Genomic DNA, 25633 nt, shown 5'->3' with positions numbered 1-25633 from the left:
CAGTGAGGATATTCAAGGAAAACAAACTCCCCAGTAATAATGGTTGGGTGTGAATAAGGATTTTTTTGGTAGCCCTTTAACATTTAGCTGTGAGCTCTTGTGCTCCCTCTACTGACTTTCCACCTGGGAATGACAGAGAAATGCTACAACAGAGAATTTCCTGACACCATCACTAGGAAGAATATCTTATTTTAATAGGGAAAACCAGCTTTTTTTTTTAATTTCCACTCTAGTTCTTGCAGTTTTGGAAAAAAAAAAAAAAAAGGGAAAATAAATGGATGTTTGCAGATAAAGGAGAAAAGTATCTTCTTTTTTCTGATATTGGGGAGAATTCAAAAACAGTGAGCAGATAATACAGAGGCAAGAGACTCTAAAAAATTGATTTTATGAGATTTGATGGAGAGATAAAGGATTATAGGATAATATAGGGAACATAGAAGCCATTGGAAGAAATCTACTTAAGTGTCATTTGTTACCTCTGTTCAGTCCCATGAAACTCCAGGAAATTCTTCAGAGGAAGTTATTAAAATTTGGGGTGGGAAATCTGGAAGTTTTTCATTGCAGCAACAGAAACCCACAGAATTACTAAGAAATCAAGAATAAAATAAAGGTTTCTTATTGTGTCTAAACTGGAGCTGCTTTCAGTCAATGAAAATGTTATGTGAAAAAAGCAACTGATTCTACCAAGACATCATATCTGAGTAGAGTTTTGATATTTTCCTTTATGTGGTCTACAGTCTTGAAGGTGTTGTGATTTTAACTCTGTTGGAATGAGCCTTGGTGACATTAGAAAGTGGTTTTGGTGAAAAATGTGCATTTCACTTGTGATTTAAAATTTAATTTCAGTAATTTAAAGAATAAACCGCTTGATCTGCTTGGGTTTTTTGTTCACTTTCGTGTGTTTTTGGTGTTTTTTTTTCCTCTAAGTAGTGCCTGGTGATGAGTTGAATTCTGGGAATAACAACAACTTGCATGTGGGGATGGGAAATGTGTCGTGGGATGTTTCATCTGCAGAAAGCTGCGATTGTTGTGCATTTTTCTGTTAGTTCATTAGTTATGGGAGTTAATTACCTGTGAGGCCACATAAAACTCCTCTTTTCTTGGCAAGTCAGCTGGTTGTGAACTGTTGAGTGCTTTTTGTGGGAGCCGCATGGGTTGGATTTCATCTTCTTGACTTACCATGGATGTCATTTGGGATGACATTGTTGTGGAATGGTTTGGGTTGGAAAGGAGCTCAAGGGTCAGCTAATTCCAGCCCAAAAATAGCCAGCAGAGATGGATTCTGCCCTCCAAGGTGTGGTAAATAAAGGGAATTTTGGCCACAAGTGCCTGTTTAATGAGGAGCTCCTGCTGCATCCCCTGGTGGTGATGGGCTCCATCAATATTCCCACGTCCTGCCTTTTTGGGGACGCACACATCATCCTGCTGGGCACCTGAATCAAGCCCTAAATTTCATCCTTTTAATTAAAGTAGTTTTTTTTCCTAGAGGCACTTTTTGATGTGCATTGACTTTTGAGGGGTTGAGGAATGATCATGACACAGATCCCTTGTTAGGTAAAGGAAACATTTCCACTGTCCATGAGATGAGACCATGAATTTTACTGCTGTGTTTTGGGGTGGTTTTTGCTGTTTTTTGATGTGTAGATTCTTTATATTTTAGCTCTTTCTGATGATTCATTTTCCCTGTTTCTTTAGGGGAATTCTGGCACCCCATTACCAGGTGTAAATATTTTTATTTCCAAATGAACCCAGAAACTTGAGTGATGTATCTGTATGGCTGACAGTATCACAAGATATGCAATTATTGGATTCCTGTCATATTGCATTTATGTAAAAGTTAAAATATCCCTAATGTGGTTTTAGAATAAAAATTAAAAATAAATATATATATATTGCAAATAGAAGTATATGATGTTTCTGAATGACTTTGACATTAAATGGGATTTTACTGGAGGATTTTAAAATGTTCAGGATGCTCCTGGCAACTCCAAAATATTTTCCCTTCAAAGACTGAAGCTGGGCAATGCAAATGTTAGGTAGAAAAACTGTGAGACACCAAATCTGTCCTAAATTCTCCAGGTTGATTTTTCTAATGTGATTTCGTCCCAAATCTTTTTCTTCTTTATCCCTGCCATACTGGGGCTGGAGAAAGGAGAAGGGACCACCCTGGGTGATTCTCCTCCTGCAGCCAGAGGTGAAAATTCACTGCAGATGCTGGGCTGGGGTAATGTGCAGTGACCAGCTCCAAGTGTGAATCTGTCACTTGCTGAACGATTTGTCATGCAAAAATCATCGCAGACTGCTTTTTCCTCTTGCCACTGCTCCCAAAAACTCTACTGGGAACTTGTGGTAGATTCCAAGACCCCCTGATCCCAAATATATATTTTGATATAATTTTGTCTGATGGAAACTAAGCAAAATTTTCTTAAATCCAAAACACTAAAATTTTTCAGAAGTTTCATGCTTTTTCTGAAATATTTAATTTTTAGATTAGGCTAGAATTAAGATTTCTGAATCTACTGCCTGGTTTTGACCTGAACTAGAATGAGTTGTTAGCACTATACATATTTTTTCTAAGATTTCTTACTTTTTATGTGAAACACCAGTAGTAAGCAAACTTTAGAAAGAAAGAAATATTAAAAAAAGGAGAAAAAATTGTCATTGAAATGCAATGCTAAAGTGTGTTTCAAACAACCCATCTAGGCTCCTGTAAGTTATGCATCAGCGTTTCATTGAAAGAGTAACTAAATAGGGAACACCTGAGTTAGCTTTCAGGTGGATCAGGAGTTCTTTATTTTCATCCTTGACCTTTATTTTTATTTGCAGTGGATTCCAGGTTTTTCTGTTTGCAGCCTGGAAATGGGGGTGATTTTCTTTTATAACCTGTTGGCTACCTTTGGTTGTTGTTTGGAGCTACTTCAGGTACAATTTTCTGTCTCTTCCCATGGATTACTGATCCACCTACAGGAAGAGCTGGGAGCTGATTCATCCTTTAGCAGGCTTGGGTTTAAGATTTATCTAATTAATAAAAAAATAATAAGAGAACTTCTGCCCAGGGCCCAGAGTTCTTCAGAATTGTTCATCTTTGCTGGGAGAGTATAAAAATAAAGGGTAACAAAAATATATTGGTTAAAATTTGGGTCCACTTTCAGGAATAGGTTGAAATAGATTTCTCTCCATGTTAGGTGCTGCAGATGAGGTTTTCCTCAGTGTTGCACTTGGCTTTATATGAACGTAGATGAGAAAACTCTCAAATTTCCTTTCTCTTGGAAGAATATATATAATTATATATAATTATATACATATATATTACGTATTGTATATTACGTATTGTATATTACGTATTGTATATTACGTATTGTATATTACGTATTGTATATTACGTATTGTATATTACGTATTGTATATTACGTATTGTATATTACGTATTGTATATTACGTATTGTATATTACGTATTGTATATTACGTATTGTATATTACGTATTGTATATTACGTATTGTATATTACGTATTGTATATTACGTATTGTATATTACGTATTGTATATTTATTATATAATTATCAGAATGGTTTATGATGATCCCATTTGCTCAGGTAGGGCTATGTTTGTTTTGACTCCTTCATATTTCGTTTTGTGAGTATTAAAGCAGCGACCCACTGATTCTTTATCTTTGCTCCCTGTGATAATCCCCCTCCTGTCTCATAAATAACAGCAAAAAGTGAGTCATCGATACTTTGCAGCTCCTTAGCTACAAGGTGTCTGTAAGAGAAGTCAGTGCATTGCCTCGAGGGAGCAGATTAAAGGCAAAACGAGTGTGTTTCTGCTTACTTTCTTGGCTCATTGCTTTATGGATATGTGGGATCTAAGGAATAAATGGTGGTCAGAAAAGAACAAACACATTTATTAGAGCAGTTAGAAGGAGACATTGTTTTGCTGTTTGCCAAGGTCCTCCTGAGCAGCTACCAAATGACATGGCCTGCGCAGAGCTGGTTTTGACAAAGCCTCTGGGATGTGTTAAAAAGTAAAACCAGAGCAAATCACGTACTGGAAAGCATAACTCAATCAAGGAAAAATGTATGATTAAGGGCGACATGGGCAAGGAAAGCTTTGCCAGAGCTCAGGGTAAATATTTGTATCAGTGTGAAGTGAAAGCTTCACATCGGCTGATGTCAAGCAGCTGGAATTTTCATTGTTTATAAACTTTTGTTGTTACAGTTGGGTTTTGGCAGAAAAGGTACCAAAGAGGGAACCGTTTCCCAGCAAGAAAGTCTGAGTTTTGATAAAACAGCTTGAACAGATAGGAACGTAAAGACGCAGAAATTTATGGGCCTTTTTTTAGCATCTCATGTGACCACCAGTTGCCTTGTGATGTGCAGCTGACTCGTCCTGCAGGAGTTTTTTGTGGGCAAGAAAAACCAAGGCCGACCACTGGCCTCCTCTCAAGAAGGTGACCAACAACAGTCAAATTGAGATTTAAATACTTGCTTTAATAATTACAGCTTTACCTTGTTTCGAGTCCAGAGTTCATTTATCTTCAGAGAACATTGCCAGTGTGAGTCAAGTATTTCAATGACAGAAATATGACCTACTTGGGGATTCAACCCAATTTTTGGGTTCTGTCCAGGAGCCTTAAGATAAACTAATATGACTTTTCCCCCTGCCCCTTAACCTCAGTGCCTCAAACTGCAGCTTATGGGCTTGTGCTGCTGTGTTTTACACTGTGTTTTATTCAGCAAGAATATAAAATTATGAAGATTTTAGAGCTGATTTCTGGTGATATCAATCTTGGGGTAGAATTGTTTTATTCTGCAAGAAGTACAAGGCTGGTTTTGGTTATTGTTCTCTAGGTTGGGTCTGTCCTTGTAACACAGGAGGGAAGTGATTTATACAGATGTTGAGTCATTGTGAGTAGTTATTTTTAACGCTGGAGGTTCTTGTGATTGGGTCTTAATCCCAAAAGTTTGTTATGGAACACGTGTTTAGCCTTTTTGAAGGTGAATTTACAGCTGAGCAACATTGAATCCTCCAAGGAAATAGAGAGAAATCGAGGTATTTAAAAGCCAATTGGGAGAAAAATAAAATAAAAAAATGAAAGTTTCTTGGGTGAAAACTCTGAGACTGGTGTTTAAATTCCCAAGTAATGAGTTCCTGAGCCTTAAAGGAACCTTGGGCTCTGCTGGATGTGTATGTGAAGTGCATGTGTTTTGTTACATATGTGAAGACACTTCAATTTCAAGAGCTTTATATTTTTGTCAGAGTAAACCAGGGGCTACCCCTGCCAGTGAGAAACAGAGCTCTGCAAGAACCTAACAACATTACCCAGCTGCACTAAGAATAGAAATCAAGCCCCTGCTGGTATAATTAAGAAATCTTCACTTCCAGTCCCTGGGCTTTAGAGACCTGGATCACTAACTAATTCCAATTTAGAGAGCTTTTTTGATAAGAGCTTTTGTAAACTAGGAAATAAGCTGAGAATGAAAACTTTTCAGTGCGAGTATTTTAGCTGTGCACTCAGCCTGTTCAGCGTTATTTAATGTTTGGTCTGTCCTGGAGGGAAATCAGATATATCAGCATTGAATTGAAGAAATACAGCACACTCATGCTCCTAAGGGTTTTGTAAAAAAGGAACAAAAAAAAAGGTGGCACTCATCCATGGTCTCGGATCTTACATTTGGAAAAGAGCAGCAATTTCATTCATAAATGTAGGGCCTGGCCATGCAGCCTCACGGCAAAGGAACCTCCTGTGAGTCCTGGCTGCTTAGAGCTCTGGGTGATGTAGGGGTGGAAATTCAGGCTGGACACAGTTTGTTTTTTGGTTTTTTTTTCCCTTAATTTTTTTTCTTCTTTTTCCCCATTTCTTTTTTTTTTTTTTTTTGTAACATGAAATTCATAGTCGCTTCTGATCTCGTTTGTACTGCGTGGGAGCTGTGGCAGGGAGTTGCTCTGGTTGACAATGATGGGAAGGATCAATGTCACCTTGTTCTTTTAGTCTCCAAACAAGATGAAAGATATATTTATCAATATATCCTCTCCACAAATGGGAAGCATTTGTCAAGGATGAAAATCACCAGAAACTTGACTGACCCATCATCTACTTTTTTTTATATACAAGTCATTATTCTTGCTTTGTTTTCATTATGGCTTCTATTCTGCTCACCTCATTCTTATTTCAGATTTTATTAATTTCCTTTATTCCTCACCAGTTGGCCACTCCTCCTCCCGCAGTTTCCTTGAAGCAGCAGGCAAATTTGGTGCTACTTGTGTGTGATTCAAACCTCGTAACCCACACATTGCAGGAGGCTTAAAGACACTGGTGAGATCACCCACCCACTCACTACTTATTATTATTTTATGTATCATGGTGTAACAGGTCAAATATCTGCCTCGTAAAAGTGTGCACGGAGAGGGAAGTGCTGCACAGGAGATGGAACAGAGTATTCCATTTCCAACACTCCTGTTGGCATCCAGATCGCTCGCTCTTTCCCACTTGGCTTTGTCACCCAGGATGAAAGAATGGTAAAACCCCTCTGTCATCTGGGAGCTATGTAAATTTTGGACATATTGGACCCATGAAGTGAGATAATAATAATGTTCATTAAAAATTCTTGCAAGGTCTGGAGAGTTTTTTTAACTGCTTGTCTGATCTTTCACATATGTTGAGCGGATAGGGGGGTTTTTCACAGAATCACAGGATGGGTCAGGTTGTGGGCACAGTGGGTCACTGGTGCCACCTCTCAGGGCACACAGGGCTGTGTTCAGATGGTTCTGGAATATTTCCAGTGAGGGAGACTCCACAGCCTCTCTGATCTCTGCTCAAAGCTTGGTCACTGCACAGGAAAATTCTTCCTTCTGTGCAGGGGGAATTCCTGGGAGCAGGAATTCAGTCCCTGCCCATTCCTCTGGTGCCACTGCTGGGTCCCCAAGCCAGAGCCTGGCCCTGCTCAGTCCTGCAGACGGGGACAGGTAGGGATGAGCTCCCCTCTCAGCCATCACTTCTCCAGGCTGAGCAGCTCCAGTTTCCTCAGCAGGGAGATGCTCCATTCCCTTGTGTTAGATGATCATGGTAACACCTAAGAACCTTTTACAAATTAACAAATTAGTGATTCCCCACCTTATTCTCAATGAAATCTTCCTTTTTTTCTCTTGCTCACCTCCTTTCCTCCTTCCATGGTTTCACATACCATCCTACTTTGTGTCTTTCCTAACAATATTAAAGCAGGAATATGAATGTAGGAATTTCTTTAATGGAAGGGAGCTTCAAATCCTCAGCAGACCTGGTGTTGTCAGGAGACTGGGTACCAAATGGAGCTCAGTGATTTGATCCAGCACAGGGGCTTGGGTGGGCTTTAACTATCAGGAAGGAGCGCCATGTGCTCAAAGAACCTGTTTATTCTATTTTTGGTTTATTCTGTCGCTTAAGACAGAGCTCCTTTTATAAGGTGCACACATCAGGTGTAGGGGAAGGAAGAAGATTATGGAGTTGTTTAGGTTGGAAAAGACCTCTCAGATTCTTGAGTTCAACCATTAAGATGAGTGAAGGAGTTGCCCAGAAACTGGAGCCTCCTTCCATGGTTTGATATACCATCTTAGTTTGTGTCTTTCCAAGCAATATTATGGCAGGAATATCAATGTAGGAATTTCTTTAATGGAAGGGGGCTTCCGCTCCTCACCAGACCTGGTATTGTCAGGAAACTGGGTACAAAATGGAGCTGATTTGATCCAGCACAGGGGCTTGGGTGGGCCTGAACTATCAGAAAGGAGCACCATGTGCTCAAAGTACCTGTTTATTCTATTTTTGGTTTCTTCTGTCACTTAATACAGAGAACTCCTTGTATAAGGTGCACACATCGGGTGTAGGGGATGGCAGGAGATGGTGGAGTTGTTCAGGTTGGAAAAGACCTCTTAGATCCTTGAGTCCAACCATTAGGATGAGTGAAGAAGTTGCCCAGAAGCTGGACCACACTCTTTAATATTCTAATCCCTTCTGGGTCAGGTGGAGATGAGTTCTGGCTGTAGCTCTGTCCTGTTTGCCCAGTTGGTGGCATTTCCTCCCCATGGATGGTGTGGGGAGGCTGGTCTTGCTCTGGTGCCCTGCCCAGATAAACTCCTGAAGGCCAATGGTTGTGCATGCAGCTTTTTTCCAGGAGGGATTTCCATCTCCTTTCTGGGAACTCTTCATCCCAGATAATGGGATGGGAGGGACCCCGTGGGCACCAACATCAGAGCTGGAATTTGTGTCCAAGGCTTTTTTAAATGATTCTTTTCCTTGATGCTTTCAGAGGCTGGCTACTGCTTTTAAAAGTTGCAGCCCCAGTCATGTATGAAGCTTGATTTAATTTTTATTTATTTTTAAGGAGGGCAAGAGTAGAATTATACAAATATTTTTTATAATTTTTTTTTCCCCTGGAATGATGAAACTGCTGCACTGCAATCAAGCTGCAATAAAAATGTGAAATACTGTCAGACGATACGAAGCTGGGGCAAATGAAAGCCAATGATAGGGATGGAATCTTAAAATAAATTCCAGGAAAAAGCAGGCTATTTACTTTCAAAATACAGAAAGTAAACTAACCTTATAAGTACTGGCACAATGCATTAGCTTTGGCTGTGTACATGTTCAGCTGAAATAGGAAATGCAGGTTGCTCGTGCAGTGAGAATAATTGTTGAAAAAGCTAAAATAGAACTATTAAAAATGAAAATTAAAGAAAAAAAAAAACCTCGGGAGCAGGCAGCGGAGTCAGCTTTGCGAAGGGGACTGTAGGTGGAGCTCGGATCTGCGATTCCTCACTCGGACTCCACAATGAAGCAATTGTTTGCCTGTCTCCTCTCAGCAATGTCTCCTGCCCCCTCGGTGCTTTTTGGTGGCACTTGTGTTTATTTTCACGTGTTTATTTTCGCGTGTACCTCTGCACCAGGGCTGTCCCTCTGTGCTCACATCCCCTGTGGATGTACAGCTATTCCCATGGCATCCCTGGGCTATTCCCATGGCATCCCTGGGCTCCGTGGAGCCAAAAAAGCCTTCTCAGGAACACCTAATCCTTGGGCTGCCTCCAAGCACCACAATCTCTCCACAGAACTGACACGGGCCACTTGGGACACTTGAGGGCTTTAGGTGTGTCTCTCTCTGAAGTCAGCCCACAGCCAAGCATGAGGCAAATGTGCCCGGACCAAAGAAAATAAATTATGTGGGCTCCAATTTTCAGCAGTTATGAAGTATTAAATTACACATCTGAAGAATTCGCTCGGGGGTTAACCCTTTGGAACCCGCACAGAGGGCTCTGGTGGCTCCTCCTGAAGGGATGGAGCTGCCCTGTGCTTCAAAGGCACGCGGGTCGTTGATCACAGGGCTGGAGTGCTAATTGAAATGTGTGTAATTAATTGTTAACACAAAAAAAGGGAGAGTTGGAACATGTGGAAGAGAGACCGGTACCTGTGCGAAGGCTGGGGGGGGATGAAGAAGCAGCTCTGGGTTTTGCCACTTCTTCGGAGCATCCCAAGAAAGTCCTGAGTGCCACCAAACTTTTAAATAAAACTATAAAGCTTCAGTCTCTGTTTTGGAGCCACGAGTGCAACTTCCAACACGACATTAGCAGGCACTCCAGCACAATTAACACGGCCTCTGGAGCTGCCTCTTCATTCAGGTTTTGGAGAAGTGCTCGCGAGCCACTGCGATTCTGCTGAATTTCTTGCTGAAAAGGCACCAGCTCTCGGTAAGAGATACAAAAAGTACAGCCTGCCCTTCTTCCCTCAAGTATTTCTGGTTCCCCACAGCCATCTGTAACATGAAATATCTGGTACGTTGTGTTGCTGAAACTTAGAAGTATAAACCCCACACTGGAAAAACAAACGGCTAAATTTTTATTTATTTATTTATTTTTACTAGGGGAATTTTAAAAGTATTTTCTTAGGCAAATAATTAGCCCATGGAAACGATAGTGATAAACAAATGGACAATTATTCAGAAGGAGGCTTTGGGCTTGTTCCCCCCCACTCCTCTCTTACTGCACTAATTAAGGTTTGTGGTCTTCTTGCAAGTGAGTCTGAAACTGAATTTTGTAATAACTCCAGGAAGCTGCTCTAGTGGTGAGTTCACTGAAGTTGATGCACCCTTGCTGCTGCCTCCTGGCACATGCAGCTTTCCGCGGATAAAAATCACTGTTTGCAGTCATTGCATATTTTATTTTTATTTATTTTTTTTAATCTTAGGATCTGATCCTCAAAATGGTGAAAAGCAGTATTTTGTCAGCATGTAAAGAAAATCTGGGAGATAGCACTTAATCTTCAGAGGCAAGTTGGGGTAAATCCTCCTGCCGCGCCTTGTTGGGGCCGTGGGATGCTGCGTGGTGTCCCTGTCCCACAAGGAACACACTGTGGGGCTCACGGATCGTGAGGACGCTGGGCTGGCCACACAGGAGCTGCAAGTGGAGTGAAAGGGACACAGAAAAAATTTGGAGGTCAATTCTGAGGTCTCAGGGAATGCTGTGGCCCCGCTGCCTGTAACCTCTGCGGCAGGATGGAAATGACAATGACCCTGTAAGATTTGGGGCTTGCAAAACGCCGTGTTGTATCGTTAAACTGCTTTTATGCCTCGTGTACCTCTCAGAGATGACATGTTTACATGGTTTGTATTACAGATGAATATCTCTCTGGCCTGAGAGTGTCTTTCCAAACTCCCTTATTTCTCATTTCCCGTCCTCAATGACATAATAGATTTAAAGTGCAAGGTAATTTTCCACCTCTGTATTTTTAGAAAGGTTTTCACTGAAGAATAGAGCCAGTGTTTGAGGGGGTGGCAGCTGTGAGCATCAGTAAAAGATGTAAGTTGTAGAAGATAAGGCATGGAGGAGGTATAAATACTATTTCTGTGTATATTGAAAACGGCTTCAAAAGTGAGGATATGTTTCTTTTATAGTAGTATATTCTCCTTAAAGCCTGCTGTAGTAGGGAATGAATCAGGACGTGCATGTGTGTGTAGGGGGTTTCCTTTTTTTATTTTTTTTTAGGGATCACTTATTTTTTGATGTTCCTTTCAGTAGTGTTACAGTTTTCCAAGAGTTTCCAAAAACAACTTAGTAGATTCAGTGTTCTGAGTGCATTTTTTCTTTCCTAACCGATACATGGCATTAAAATTCATGTAAAGTGGGAATATTTGAAAGTAAAGAAAAGGAAGTACAGTACTGAAGTGACACCATGAAAAAAGTGAGTCTCTTCTACATGCACAAGCCAATGGGCAGCAAGAATAAATGACTGGTTTAATGAGTTTATAAGTAGTCTTAAAAGCTTCTTGGCCAAAACTTGGTAGAAGTTATCTTATTTTTGAGGCACATGGATTTTTGTTAATAATTCTCAGTCCAGTTTCTCCAGACTGTCATTGGACCATGTTGTAGGAGGCTGCTCTTCGCAAGCAACCCCTACAAAATCTATTTTTTTTTTTCTGGGGTATCAAGGAGGTTTTGGGTCAGTGTGGGAGGTCTGTCTGAGCTCAGTGCCCAGCCAGGATGGCTGGGGGTGCTGCCCAATGCCAGTTTTCTCAGGGGCACACAAATTTTATTTTTTTTTAGTTCAGCAGTCTGGGATAACTTGCACATCAAAGCCAGGTCCTCGTTTGTACCCCTAAATCCCACCAAATTGGAATTCACCCTTAAAAACCCAGAAAGTGCAGGAATTTTGACTTTGCTTTATTGGAGAAAGCTCTGCTCACTGGGAGCAGTTTGTGCAACACTTTCATAACCCCCTTGCTTTCCATGTGAGAAGGTCGCGGATATGTGACACTGTTGACATCAAAAATTCAACAGTGGAGCCATCATTGCTTTTAGGATCAAGCATAAGGCATTTCTGGAATGTATGAAAATCGGGGGGCTTTGTCTGCTGAAGAGAAAAGAGGATTTGGGAAGTGTGGAACAGAGCTCTGTGCAAGGGCTTTAACGCGGATTAGAACACCAAAGCATTTTGGCACCTTTGGGTCTGTGCCAGAACATCACTGGGATGAGGCCAGATGAAAAACCTGCATGTGTAGAGTCCCTTCACAGCATCCCTGGTGTTTAGGTGGCTGGATTAATTCCAGCTTTGGGGCAAGCTGGTATTCCCACGTTCTGGTGTGAGCACCTGGAACACGTGGCTTTTTCTAGTTTACATGTTTAAGAGACTCAGGAGATTTTCTGAAGCTTTCCTGAGCTCCACTTTTGAACCTAATCGAGTTTTTTTTGTGGAATTTAGAGTCAAGTGGAAAGTGCAAAAACTGGATTGTGATCAAGGAAACGCAAGGAACACTTGAACTGGGAGGTAAGGGGTAAGGTGCCTCCTGTGAGTTACGAGATCCAAAACAGCACTGAGGATATTCTCTCTCCTGCTCTAAGAAACCAGATCCAAGTGGTTTCTTTGCTCTGTTCCCTTTGTAAAGTAGCTATGAGGAAAATTACAGATAAGTCTCAGCCAGAAAATCCATCTGGTATGAGAAGAAGGGGCCAAAGAACAGCTCTTTGAACACTCAAGGCTGCCTTCTGTCTTGACTAAGCTGTCTCCTGCCCAGTGGTGGGGTCTCCCATTCCCTTTGACTTTCTCATAATTTTATTTTGCATGTGGGTACTGGAGGTGCTGTGGTAAAACCATTCTTCAGATTCGGAAGGATTTGGCATGGTGTTTGTTGCCCTTGCAGAGGTATCCTGCCCGTTTCTGTCCCCAAGGTTCTCTTGGATCAGGTTGTGTCAGGGATCATTGGTATTAAAGTCTGGGGGCCAGGGGAGACTCCTTGGCAGGTCTGTTCTTTCAGCTGGTGCTTTCATCCACGTTTGGCTCCAAATTTTCTCCCCCTCAAAAATTTAGCAGTCACTTTGGTTCACGATTTTCAGGCAAAGTTAGGACAGAAGAAAGCAGGGGATTTTGCTGAATTTTGTGTTCAAACTGTAAGAAAAAAAAAATAGAAGTTACTTGAAGTGAAGAGAATGTTTTGAAACTCTAAAGCTGAAGGGTTTCTTTCTTGCTTGGTAGAGGATGATTTTCAGTTTGTGTGCATTTATTTAAAGACAGGTTCACACTTGCTAAGTCTGCATGAACAAAGCAGGATATGGCTGAGCTATTTCCCACCTCTAGCCCATGGCTTCAGCTGAAATATTGGCAGGGGGTAGAGCAGAGAGGGACCTGATCCCTCCTGGGACATGCTCAGGAGGCTCCTGCAGCCTCTCCAGCCCTTTCCTTGCTGCACTGGATGGAGCTCCCTGCTTGGGATGGCAGCAGTTCCAGGTGGCAATGTGCAAGTGGCTTATTTCCCAAGCCCGCGCTCTGCAGTGGCAGTCACCTCTAATTAAATAGTTACAAGAAGTTGCTTTCAGGCAGTTTCAGGGCAGCAAGGAAAAAACTTGCTTAAAGGTAGGATCAGGCACAGCTGCAACAACATCTCCCTGAGGGCATCTAATGTGCATGGAGTAGAATTTGAGGGTTGTGTCTACAGAGGTTTAAACCTCTCCTTTAGCTTTGCTACAAGCCAGCTGGGAAGGAGATTATTCCAATTTTTACACAGCCACTAATGCATGCACAAGTTGCAGTAGGATCATCTCCAGGACTTTTTATTATCTTCTTTCCTCTGCCTTGCAGGGAAAAGGTCTTGCACTGGTGTTATCAAGAAGCTGGTGGTACTTGTTCTCCAAATGGTCTTGCTGTGTGGCTGATGGAATCAAGGGCTGCCAAGGCATTTGTGTGTTGAGGACCCCACACCTACCCTTGGGAAGGCTGAGAGAGCAGGGTTTGTTCATTTTAGGGTGAGTTAATTGTGGCCTTTCAGTCCCTGAAGGAGCCAAACAGAAAGATGGAAAGAGAGGGCATGCGGTGCCTGGACACGAGGAATGGCTTCAAACTGAGAACAGGTTTAGACTTAAAAAAATTCCTTCCTGTGAGAGTGGGCAGGCCCTGGCACAGGGTGTCCTGAGAAGCTGTGGCTGTCCCTGGATCCCTGGAAGTGTCCAAGGCCAGGCTGGACAGGGCTTGGGGCAACCTGGGATAATGGAAGGTGTCTCTGCACATGGCAGGGGGTGGAATGGGATGATGTTTAAGGTCTCTTCTGATACAAAACATGCTGGGATTCTGTGATACAGGTGGAAATGCAGCTGGAATCTGCAATGCTGGCCTCAATCTGAGCATGTCCATCTGTAACTGTGAGTAGAATCACAGAATCCCAGAATGGTTTGGGTTAGAAGGGAGTTAAACAAGGCTATTCTTGTTTCAACCCCTCTGCTGCAGGCAGGGACGCCTTCCACCACACCAGGCTGCTCAAAATGGGGATGGGGATCCAACGTGGCCCTGAACACCTCCAGGGATGAGGCAGCCACAAGCTTTCTTGGATACCTGTTTTAACACCTCAGCCAGGAGCAGGAAATTGTGTTTCTGATAACAGGAGACACCAGGTTGCCACCATGATATTTTCTGAAAAATCCTCTTTGCCCAGGATTTTCTTCTGGGAATCTGAGAAGCCTCAGAGAGGAATGAAAACAATATTTATCTGATTGCTGCTTTGATATGTGGCCTGGACATTGCTTGCCAACAGGTGAAGTTTTGATTGGTTCCATGTGAATTGTTTTAACTTAATGGCCAATCACGGCCAGCTGTGAGTGACTCTGGAAGGAGTCATGGATTTTTATTATTCATTCTTGTTAAACCTTCTGATGTATCCTTTCTCTTTAGTGTAGTTTTAGTATAGCATTCTATGTAATATAACACAACACATCACACCAACTTACCACATAACATATAATATATAACATATACAACGTATAATATACAACGTATAATATACAACGTATAATATACAACGTATAATATACAACGTATAATATACAACGTATAATATACAACGTATAATATACAACGTATAATATACAACGTATAATAAATCAGCCTTCTAAGAACATGGAGTCAGATCTCTCACTTCGTCCTGGTTGGCCCTCACAAACACCAAAATAGGTTGCCTGTATTGAGTGCTGTAACTGAGAATTGGCATGGATGTTTATGCACAGTGTGCCACCAATGTTTTGCTCAGCAAAGGGGTGCACAGAGCTCCAGAAGCTCCTCCTTGGGCACAGAGCTGTTTCCAGGCAGGTCCCAGCTTTGGGAACATCCTCTGTGTCCGTGCATCTGTGGCAGCAGCCGACAGCAGCGAGGTGCGAAGGGGCTCGTGCTGCCCACCCTGCCCAGCTCCATGCTCTCCATCCCTCCTGTGACAGCTCTGCTCACCCCCTGCAGCAACAGAAGGTCCTTCTTGAAACCATTTCAGAGCCACAGATGACACAGGGAATCAGGCAGCTGACATTTGCAGGGAGATTGGAATGATTCACTGTTCTCCAAGATGCGCTGCTCAGGGAGACCCCCACTGCTGTTGCTGTTCATGCTGAGGACTTGCTTTATTTTTTTCTCTCCTAGATGCTGTGGAATATTGTATTGTATTTTGACAGATTGATTATAGCTTGAAATATCTCCTTGGCCTTTTTGGTGAGGCTGCTGTGGTGCCCTTGGTGTGAGAGCATGCCAGGGATTTGGGTCATTGGGCTGTTTTGTTAACTCTGTGCTATCACAGGAGTAATGTGAAGGCAGGCTCTCTGCCCAAAGGAGACAGTGGATTTGGGAGCCAGGGGATACAAGCTTCCCTTGCACAGTTCCTGTGGCGGTCCCTTCATGTGCCTGGCCCATGGCATGTCCCTTTGGGGTCATGAAGGGACAACTTTCTTTCCTTACCCTCTCTGGCCTCACATCAGAGGCAGCAGTGATGCTGAGCCTGCGTAGGAGGTCTCAGGAGTGATGTCAGATGGGGGATCTGACCAGATGAAAGAGGCACAGGACTGTTACTTGTGTATTTCCACATTAATTTGTTGTTTTTTACAAATGGGAGGTGTCAGAGGATGAGGCTCTGGAGAGGTTGTTAGACCCATGTAATGGAAGGGGACCTGTGTAAAAGGTTTGCTGTCTGCAAACAAAACCCATGTCCTTGCGCTCCCTGGGAAGTATCAATAGCTGCTCTCACTCTTTTCTGAGTTGTTTTAATTAAGCTAATTAGCAGTTAAATTAATTTTGGGTGCTGTGCATCCCCTTTTCATGCCCATGGATCTCACCAGGCCCAAAGCACACACCAAAGGCAGCCAAGGTGATGTTACTCCAAGGCTCTGAACTGTCTTAACAATGCCAAAGGAGACAACTTTGCTCAGTAAATGCTGCTTTTCCACCTCCTCAGAAATCCAGGGAATTCAATAACAAACATGCTACAACAATGGATAAACCAAGACTTTTATCCAACAAGATAACAAAGATAAATAAGATAAACAAGAACCTAAGCGCTATGAAATACCAATAAATAAGTTGAGAAAGCAAGAGCTGATGTTGTAATCACTGGAAAGTACCTACAGGTTGTAATCCATGGAGTTGTTTTGCTTTTGCTTTAGTGACTTTCACAGAATGGCCCTGCCATGGTTTATTTCAAGGAAAATGGCTTTATTGACATTGGATTGGGACCATTGCCTATTTTGAGAAGAGACTGGCGACAGGATCAGAGGTGGTAATTCCTTACACTAAATTTCATCCCGTGAGTTCTTTGCACAAACAAAACAAAACCTGAATGAAAAATACTTTTTTAAAAAATTCTACATTATTTTAGTTTTGTACTGCTGGATTTTTTGTTTGGAGTTTTTAATAGAAGAAACATCAATTATGATTTTAAAAAAATTACTTTCAAGTTTATAGCATTGAAATGAAGATATATAAGGAAGAAGAGAATCATGAGGTGCCACATAGAGCTGCTCCACCCAAATGCAGGACTTTGCTTGTCACAAGCTCTGTGTGAGAAGATCTTGAAACTTTCCACAGTGCTGGAATTCTCTGTCCTGCCTGCAGCCCACGGCTCTCCTGGGACAGAGGCCCCTGCACATTCCCTCAGGAATCTCCATGCTTGCTGGAGTGGCACTTTTCTCAGTTGCAAACCACACTGGGTTTAAAAGCAAAACTTGTACCGTATCAGGTTTTTAAGAACAGGGCTCATTTAAGAAAAGACGCAGTTTCTTTAAGGTTTCTTTAACCCCATTAACACAGCTGTTAAGAACATAACCACCAGACTGTGTTTATTTTTTGTGGGAATTCTTGGCAATCACTCAGGGGATGCTGTTTCCCCCACTTATTTGCTTCTCCCTCCACTAGAGGCAGAAATTCAGCTTTTGCTCTGTTGAAGAGAGTCGGAGAGCTGCCATCAGGGCTCTGTGCCCATGTCAGAGGGGAGCAAAAACTCTCTGGTTGCTTGGTGATAAAATGCCCCAAAAAATGGTGTTCCTGAACCTTTCATAGACTGTTTCCTCTGACTGAATGGACACATTTGGATTTTAGAGTCTGAGGACTGGCATGCCTGACTGATCTGGCCTGTTATTGCATCACAGACAGTTATCACAGGATGGTTTGGGTTGGAAAGGACCTCAAAGCACATCCAGTCCCACCCCTGCCATGGCAGGAACACCTTCCCCTATCTCAGGGTGCTCCATGCTCCATCCAACCTGACCTTGGACATTTCCAGGGATCCAGGGGCAGCCAGTTTCTCTGGACAAGGCCTCCCCACCCTCACAGGGAAGAATTTCCCCTTAATATCTAATCTAGATCTCCTTTATGTGTCCTCCTCTTAAGCTGTGACATAAAATATTTGTCCAAGCATTAATGTGGCCTTCTCTCCCCTCTTTCCTGTTAAGTCAAATGAGAGTTTGTTGGGTCTTTTGCTGAATTTCTGGCAGGTGCTCACATGAATCTCAACAGACTGAAAGCCATGTGTAAAACCCCTTCCATCTGTCTCTGGGGGTAGAACAGGACACGCCCAGAGAGTGAAAAAAGAATAACTCTTAATCAATAAAAATCTTTCTAGAGATTTTTCTATATCTACAAGTTAATTTTCAAAATGTCCTAATGCTCTCCTTCACCTTGACAACCTCATCTTTCACTGGTTTTGACTTCAGTCACTGTACAAGCTAAAATTGAAAACAAAATCATTTATTTAGTTTCCCACTCCTTTTAAAGAAGTCTTGTATACTGGATAGACAGAAATACTACCTTGCAAATTTGTTTTTTTCTATCAAAATGTTTCTTCTGCTTTTTAACGTGGAAAATGACCATATTTCTGAAATTTAATGCAGTGTTTGCTTAGTAAGTGAAGAGTCTAAACTAAAGATGGATCATTGAAAAATAAACATTTAAAATATTGAATACTCTTACATTTTTGGCACCTGAGGAAATTTGTTAAGAATTGGGCTAAATGTGGTCTTGAGTGTATTATTTCCTGTTAATATTTCTGACATCAAAGAGGGTGAAATAATCCCAACCTTATAAAATATGATAGAAATATTTTTAGTATGATTATCTAAAGTCAGCTCTTAGAGTAAGTGTGGGAGGGAAATGAGCTTAATCATCAGGTTAAGCAAACCTAATCTTCAGATCAGAATTTAATGTCACTAAAGATGAAATTATTTTATATATTCTTGAGGTTGTGAATAGTTAGAATGTTTTCCCTTGCTTGGAGAAGGAAGAGTGCTCTGCAAAGTGTGGGTTCTGCAGTGTTTCCTCTTCCTAATCAGGTGTTGGGGATGTTTTTCACCTTGTGCTGCTCCTTTCATTCCCAGTGTGGGTTTAGGACTGCTGTGCAAAGTTAGGCTCAGTTCTCTATTGCAGTTAAGCAGTTTGAACTCAGGAAATGAAAGACTTTTAACCTTGGAGGCACAGTGATGAGTTAAAGGTGCTGTTATCACCTTCAAATGGCACAACTGCATAGGAAGCAGACTGTCCATGGGCTGCTGTGTCCTGCAGGGGTGGTGGCACCTGGAATGGCAGCTCAAGGAGCAATCTTGGGAGGAACTGTCTGAGATGCTCAAAAGAGCCAGTCGGTTAATTCATTCCATCCCTGTGCATCAGGGGAAAGCGGATAAAATCACTGCTGTTTACAGGTGATGATCCTGTATTGAATATAATTATTTTAAGCATTCAGCCACGCCTTCGCCCACACTGTTGCTGTTGGGATCGTCCACTCTGTGTTGCACCAACACCTTGAACCTGTGACTTACAGGAACAAGAAGGCGCTTTTGATTTTTTTTTTAAGCCTGATACCACGGAATCCTGCATGTGCTCCCAAGCTGTTCTTCCCTCCTCCTGATATTCTTCCGACTATCTCGCCTCGTTTCCCGCTCGCTGTTTTGTTAGCCATGGCGCTCCGATGGCTCGCGTTTTATGTCCACGCAGTTCTGGCGTTCCCTTACCATATGGTCATCCTGATGTTGCCATTTGCCTCAATCATCCTTTTTGTAGCTGCTTGAACATCTTAATTGATCTCCTGAGCTACGTTAAAGATTTATAACAGACGTCGGCGTAATTCATTTCGCGAGCGCGTAACCGCGCCTTTCCGTCTGATTGGACGTCTGCGCCTCTCCCTCATAAAAATGCGCAAAAAAGCTTGGCCTTGTGTCTCTGTGGTAAAATAATGGACGTCTTGAAGGATGTTAGAAATCTTGTACCACGCTATTTCAGCCAAAAGGATAAGCTGTGGCCCCTCAGCTGGTGCTAACAAGGTGTTCTCTGCTCCCTCTTAAACAATACCTCAAACTGGAGAACTTTTCCTTTCTCCACTAGTAGCAGAGATGGTGAAACTTTTTGGTTTTTCTGAGTAAGATTCAAAGCCATGTGTTGATAATATTGTTAAGCTGAAGTGCATATATCAGAGTGGTGATGGTGCCAGGAGCTGCTTTTGGCCAGGCCTGTGTTTCTTAGTATATGCGGCAGAGGCATGTGCAATTAATGATGTTGGCAAAAGGAGCACTGTAGGAAGAGCACACGAAATTAGAGGTTTGATGGTTTCTGCAAAGTACTGTGCCCATCTTTTCATGCAGAAAATGAGTAAACCATTACTCCACATATGATTGGAGCAGAACAGAGCACTTTTTGATGGGGTTTGTCAGAGAGCATTCAGAAGAAGCTGTATATTAGAAGATAAATTTCATCACCCAGTTAAGAAAATATGTCTAAGGGTAGATAGGGAAAAGATAGGGCACGTCCTTTGTGCCATTCGAGGTGTGGATTTTTGAGTATAAATGAGAGCCAAGTCTGTCTGATGAAGAATTTTCATCAGGATATCCAACTATGGTGTAATTGCCGAAAATTATCTTTTTTTTCCTCTAGAGTTATAGCCTTTGTGACTTCCTTTCTTTCCTGTGCCGCTGAAAGTGGGCTAAAACCTTTATTTTCCTTCAGCTTTAGTTTTGATTAGAAGGTGTCAATCTGGTACCAGATTTTGGTTTAGTAGAACCTCTGTGTAACATTTTCTTGTCAGACTTTATTGTGTGCTGGCCAAACACTCAGCAAAGCAAGTTGGGTGAAAAATTTGTCTTGCAAAATTTTTTAGGACAATTTTTATTGGATGTGTGCAACCCATTTACTTCACTATTCCTTTGCTAAGAGTCTCTCACTCTCTTCTCTTTGTGGTAGTAACACATTTGAACATTACTTTGTGTCCATGCAGGTAGTTATTTGTTCAAAGTGTTTGGTTTTTTTTTCCCCTTTTCAAGTTGTTTTGGTTTTGTGATGTCACCAGCTGAAGATTTCTAGCAGTAGTTTCTTTCTCATTGGTGGTATCTGCTCTAGGCTGAACCACTTCTGGTTGGAAATATCTTGTATTTCTTTTCGGAAACCAAGGTGCCTTTAGTGGCAAAATCAAAGTATTCTAAAGCTTTGTGTGATGTATAAAATTGGGATGGAGCAGAAACCTGTGTTTCAATTCTCTCCCCTGTAAAAAGAAATTAAAACTATACACATCAAAGGAATAATGTTAAAATATTAAGTTAGACTTGGTTGTAAAGTCAGAGAGTATTAATTAATAATCCTTACATATTTCAATAATCTTAAAAGCTATATAAATTTTGGTGTTTTAATTTTTTTTTTCCCCAAGAGATGGATTGAGCCTTTGGTCTTAGGTCTCCCATCTGTAGCATGGACAAGGTTGCAATGAACTTTCCCAGGCTGGAATAATCTCTTTTTCTGACCAGTACCGAGTAACTTATGGTGTACCTTTGAGATTCTCATTGTTATTTTTCTCCACTTTGATATACTTTAATTTTAGATGTTTGTGGAGTTTAAAAGCAAAAGTGATGTGATCATATAAAATTATTTTATAAGAGCAGATCTTTCTTAATTATATGACAGCCAAGATATTACCTCTGATTCTTCAGTTCTGTTCCTCCTCATCTCCCCAAAACCTTTACTCTCCAAATAACTTTCTATAGTGTGTGGCTGTTGCTTTGGGGACAGAAACAGTGAATTTATTTCTTGGGTTGTTATATAGGAAAGATCCAACTTTAACCCAAGAAAGGTGTTTCATAGTTGACCAAAGTCTTTATAAATGCCTTCTATTCTGCTTGGAAATAGTGTAGAAAAATCTTCCCAGTTTTTGTTTCAAATAAACCTCATGAAGTAAATGTGGAAAAAAAAAAAAAAAAAACCCACCAAAAAAACCCCCTAACTCAGAGTGTCATTAAAGTCATGGAAGAAAGCAAGCAATAAATGTGTGTGCTCACCTTGGCAGTAAATTTTGATGGTGTGTTGTCCATCTCTTCTGCCTCCTCCAAGGAAGCTGTCTGTGGGACTGGCAGCTGAGCACGGATCCTTGGAAGCAGAGAGAGCCCTTGCACCAGGCCTGTGTTTGTGCACACTGCTGGAACAGCTGGTTTGGATTTTAAAAATTCTGCTTTTATTAGAACACTGACTCTTGTTTATCGTTATTGATTTTATTGGGTTATTATTGACTGACTGCACCCCATGGGCCTATTAGTGAAGTGCTAGTAAAGCATTAAAGGAAGACTTGGGCTTTTCTGTGCTTTGTACTTACAACATTTGCTTTTATCGTGACTTTTAGCTGGCTGCCTAACTACAAACATGGGCAGCCTCACCCACCAGAGACTGAAAGGAGGACAAGAAACCAAAGGATTTTCTATTTTTTCAATCTTTAGAAGAACAAAACAAAGTTTTGAGGTTATTTACTGTTTTGTTTGATTAATTCTCAGGGAAATGTTTACATCTTTCTTGTCTCCCTAAGACTTCTGGCTAATATTAGAAATAGAACAAACTCATCAGTCTTACTCAAAAAATAAAAGTTATTGCAGATTCTTTTTATTATTGTATGCTATTTGATCTTTCTGGGTGGAAAGGGAAATTTATTTTCTTATTAATATGATATATGATATTCAGTTTAAGCCAGATCAGAGTTGGGTGGATCTGACTGGTTGTATATCAAAATCTAGAGGCCATCCTAATGAAATTTTAGGTATCATTGACTCTCTCCTAAAACAACGTGTCTTCTCACAGTAGTGCAATCTCTGGATGCTCCCACTGATCCAATAATTTTTGCCTGTCCCTTTAGTGTTATTTTTCTCTCCCCTGCTCCATAAAAATTAAATAATCACTTTTTTCCTGTATAGCCCAGTTAAGGGTTATGGGCTTACTGAGCACTACCAGCATCAAAGGAAGAAGTACTGACCAAATATTCATTGTCTTATTTGTGAAGATCCTATTCCAGGAAGTGCCCAAGGCCAAGTTGGATGGTTTTTGGGATATTGGAAGGTGTCCCTGCCCATAGGAGGGGGTGGGATGAGGTGAGCTTTGATGTCCCTTCCAACCCAAACCATTCCATGACTTTGTGATTTACAAAATACTGAAATAATCAATGTTGCAAAAATACGAGGGGACAATTTCCACCAAAATGGCCCCTCATTAAACTAAGGATTTTGAGAAAAACTTCCTTTTGGGGGAGGAGAAAAGGAGGGGATAGTAGAGGAGAAATACAGGAGTCCTGAAGAAAGCAAACTTCAGAAGCCATAGGGAAGTGGCGGAAGTGCCCTGGCATTTGAGAACAGTGAATGCTCATATTCCACATGGAATTAAGAGTTTGTGTTCCCAAAACTGCAAGCAGACAATCAGATTGGGATGGCAAAGAGGTCTCAAACAGGTCCACTTTGCCATTAATGGTAGCCTGTTGCTGTTCCTGACTGCTAAAAATGTGTTATGGGATAGCAGAAATGGATAAAAATTAGTCTCCTGCTCCTCTTTAAATGCAACAAAGTCACTGCAGATTAATTATGAAAGTCATATTTTTGTCTGTCAAATCTACTGCTGGGAGTAGTAATAGCTTCTCCTGAAAGCTGTCAGAAGGCAAAAACAGTGACAAGGAGATGGCTCTGCAGCATAATGCCAAGCTGAACTGGTGGGCAAACTTTATCCTGAATGTGAACGGTGCATTTTTGGGGTTGTGATAGGAAAACAGCATCAAGCATTGGATAGACAGGGGTGAGCTATAGGAATTGCCATGTATCCATAGGTTTTAAAGCTGAAAATTAAACAGATTTACTGCCTAGTCCCAAAAATAATCCACCAAATTTTTATTTGTATTTACTTACCTTTGCTGTGAACTTTGAGCATGGAAAGGGTCACAACAGAAATGAAGTGCTGAAAATCAGCTTGGGGTCTTTGCAGGAGGAAAACTTACCGTAGGATTGTAAATCCAAATATAAGTTTGTTTTTCCAAATGATCTTGATGCAGGTTCAGCTCACAAAGGAGTCTCTTGGCCACTTCCAGCCAATGCAATGTGTGAATGTGCCATGAAATGCAGGAAGAACCCTGCGAACTTTCTTCAGATGCAAACACATTTTATTTTAAAAGCTTTTGTTTTAATTTTGCCTTTGAGCTCCACGATGGGTGCAGCAGACAGCAGCCAGGCATCACCAGATACTGTTTAATTTGCTGGTACAATCAAACAGTGAGATGCTCTCACAATCGACTGTGCCCACAATTTTGTGCTTGACTGCAGGTGCAAAATCGAGGATGCAAAAATCAGAACACAACTTGATGATTGCTTAAAAATTTGGTTCATTCCTGTTCAAAAGCATTTAACTTCTATTTGTCACATAAAATAAAATATTTTGGGTTTTTTTTTTTTAATTGGAGTTGTTCACCAAAATTTACTTTGAGGGATAAAAAAATCCACCTGCAAGCAACTACCATATTTATATTGCAATTTTTAATGGAAATAAAAAATTATAGTGCTGTAAATAAGGTTTTTATAATCTTATCTATCTTCCTCCCCCCAAAAAAATTCATTTATCCACTTATCTCAGGTAAATTAGTGTTTGAACTGTTCTCTTTTTTTTTCAAGGCTTTTTTTATGCAGTACACAAATAGTATTTAAGAAGTCCTATCATAGAAATAAACATTCAAAAAATTATTTTTAATAATAGTCACTCCAGAATGCTACAAATACTATGAAAATTTGGATGCTGGATTTTTATCTCACAAAATATGCTTATTAAAAAATGTTTAGATGATGCTTAGACAGAAATATTGTGGTGTTCAGTAGCAGCAGCATTACACATTGACTTGTGTGAAATACAGAACTCTTCTGATAGTGATATATTTGGCCAAATTTGGCAAAACAATACTTCTGGGTTAGCCAAGTAACACAATTCAGGGTCTGCTTCCTTATACATGATTGAAGTGCTTAATATTGTTATTATTTTATGAATGTCAAATGTTCTGACAACAGATCAAGTGGTACAATTTAGGTTTATGGAGCTAATTAATTATTTCTGGATAGTAGTAAGTTGGATTTCCCAACTAGTCTACTTCAGAAAATGAGTTGATATTCAGAGAAATGCTTTTACTGTCACAGACCTAGATTTATGTTGCATTTTTGATAACTATAAAAAAGCAAAATACGTTTCTGTAGCAATATTTTGCTTTCTTTAGTGAAACTGAGACCAGTTTGTTGATCTACCTCTCTTCATTCATGTGCAATTCACAATCCCTCCTTTTTGCTGAGGGACATCTCTGCTTGTACTGTTGAAATGTTGACCAGGGATAACTGGGGGAATGAATTTCTGTTTTGTGCTCAGTATCACGCTAGGAAAATGCTTAGTGTAACTCAAAAATCAGAAAATGAAGATGGAGTTTGTATATTTGATTTGTGCTTTGTTTTGGTTTCGTATCATACCATTCTACCTAAAATATTGATTTTTATTTTTTCTTACATTTGGCGGATGGTTCTGTAGAAAGGGTGGTATTTCTCTATCCAAATATTCTTGTGTGTCTAAAGGAAGTCTGGACCTGCACTTTGAGGGTTCTCAGAAATATTTTGGCTTGACAATCAGAATTTGTAGCACATGACCAGTGAAAGGAAGTATCTGCAAGAATCCTTCAGCCACCCTGTTGTTCCCATGTTTCCACTTTCCCAGAGCCCAGTATTCTTCTTTATCCCCACTCTTCTGCAGGTATCTGGGTTAAACTGGAACTCTTGAGAGTTGTCTTATTCTTTTTCTGTTTGTCATTTTTTCCTGTTCTCATCTTACTATCACTTCCACGACTGCTGGAATTTTTAGTGGGCACTGCAAGTCTGTTTTAATAATTGTTCCTCACTAAAGAAAAACAAACCAAACCAACAGAAAAGGTGCAGTGAATTCGGATGGGGAGGGGTGGTTCTGCTTTCTTTTTGCTTTCCTTCCTTCATATAATCACATTTCCTTTACCTCTTCTCCTCCCCATCCAAATTCACTGCAAATTTCCTTCATATCCAAATTTCCTTTTCCCAGTCCTTTC

The sequence above is a fragment of the Melospiza georgiana genome, chromosome 7 (assembly GCF_028018845.1).
Source record: "Melospiza georgiana isolate bMelGeo1 chromosome 7, bMelGeo1.pri, whole genome shotgun sequence".
Lineage (NCBI taxonomy): Eukaryota > Metazoa > Chordata > Aves > Passeriformes > Passerellidae > Melospiza > Melospiza georgiana.
The sequence above is the reverse complement of the archived record's forward strand: the minus strand, read 5'-3'. Positions refer to the sequence as shown.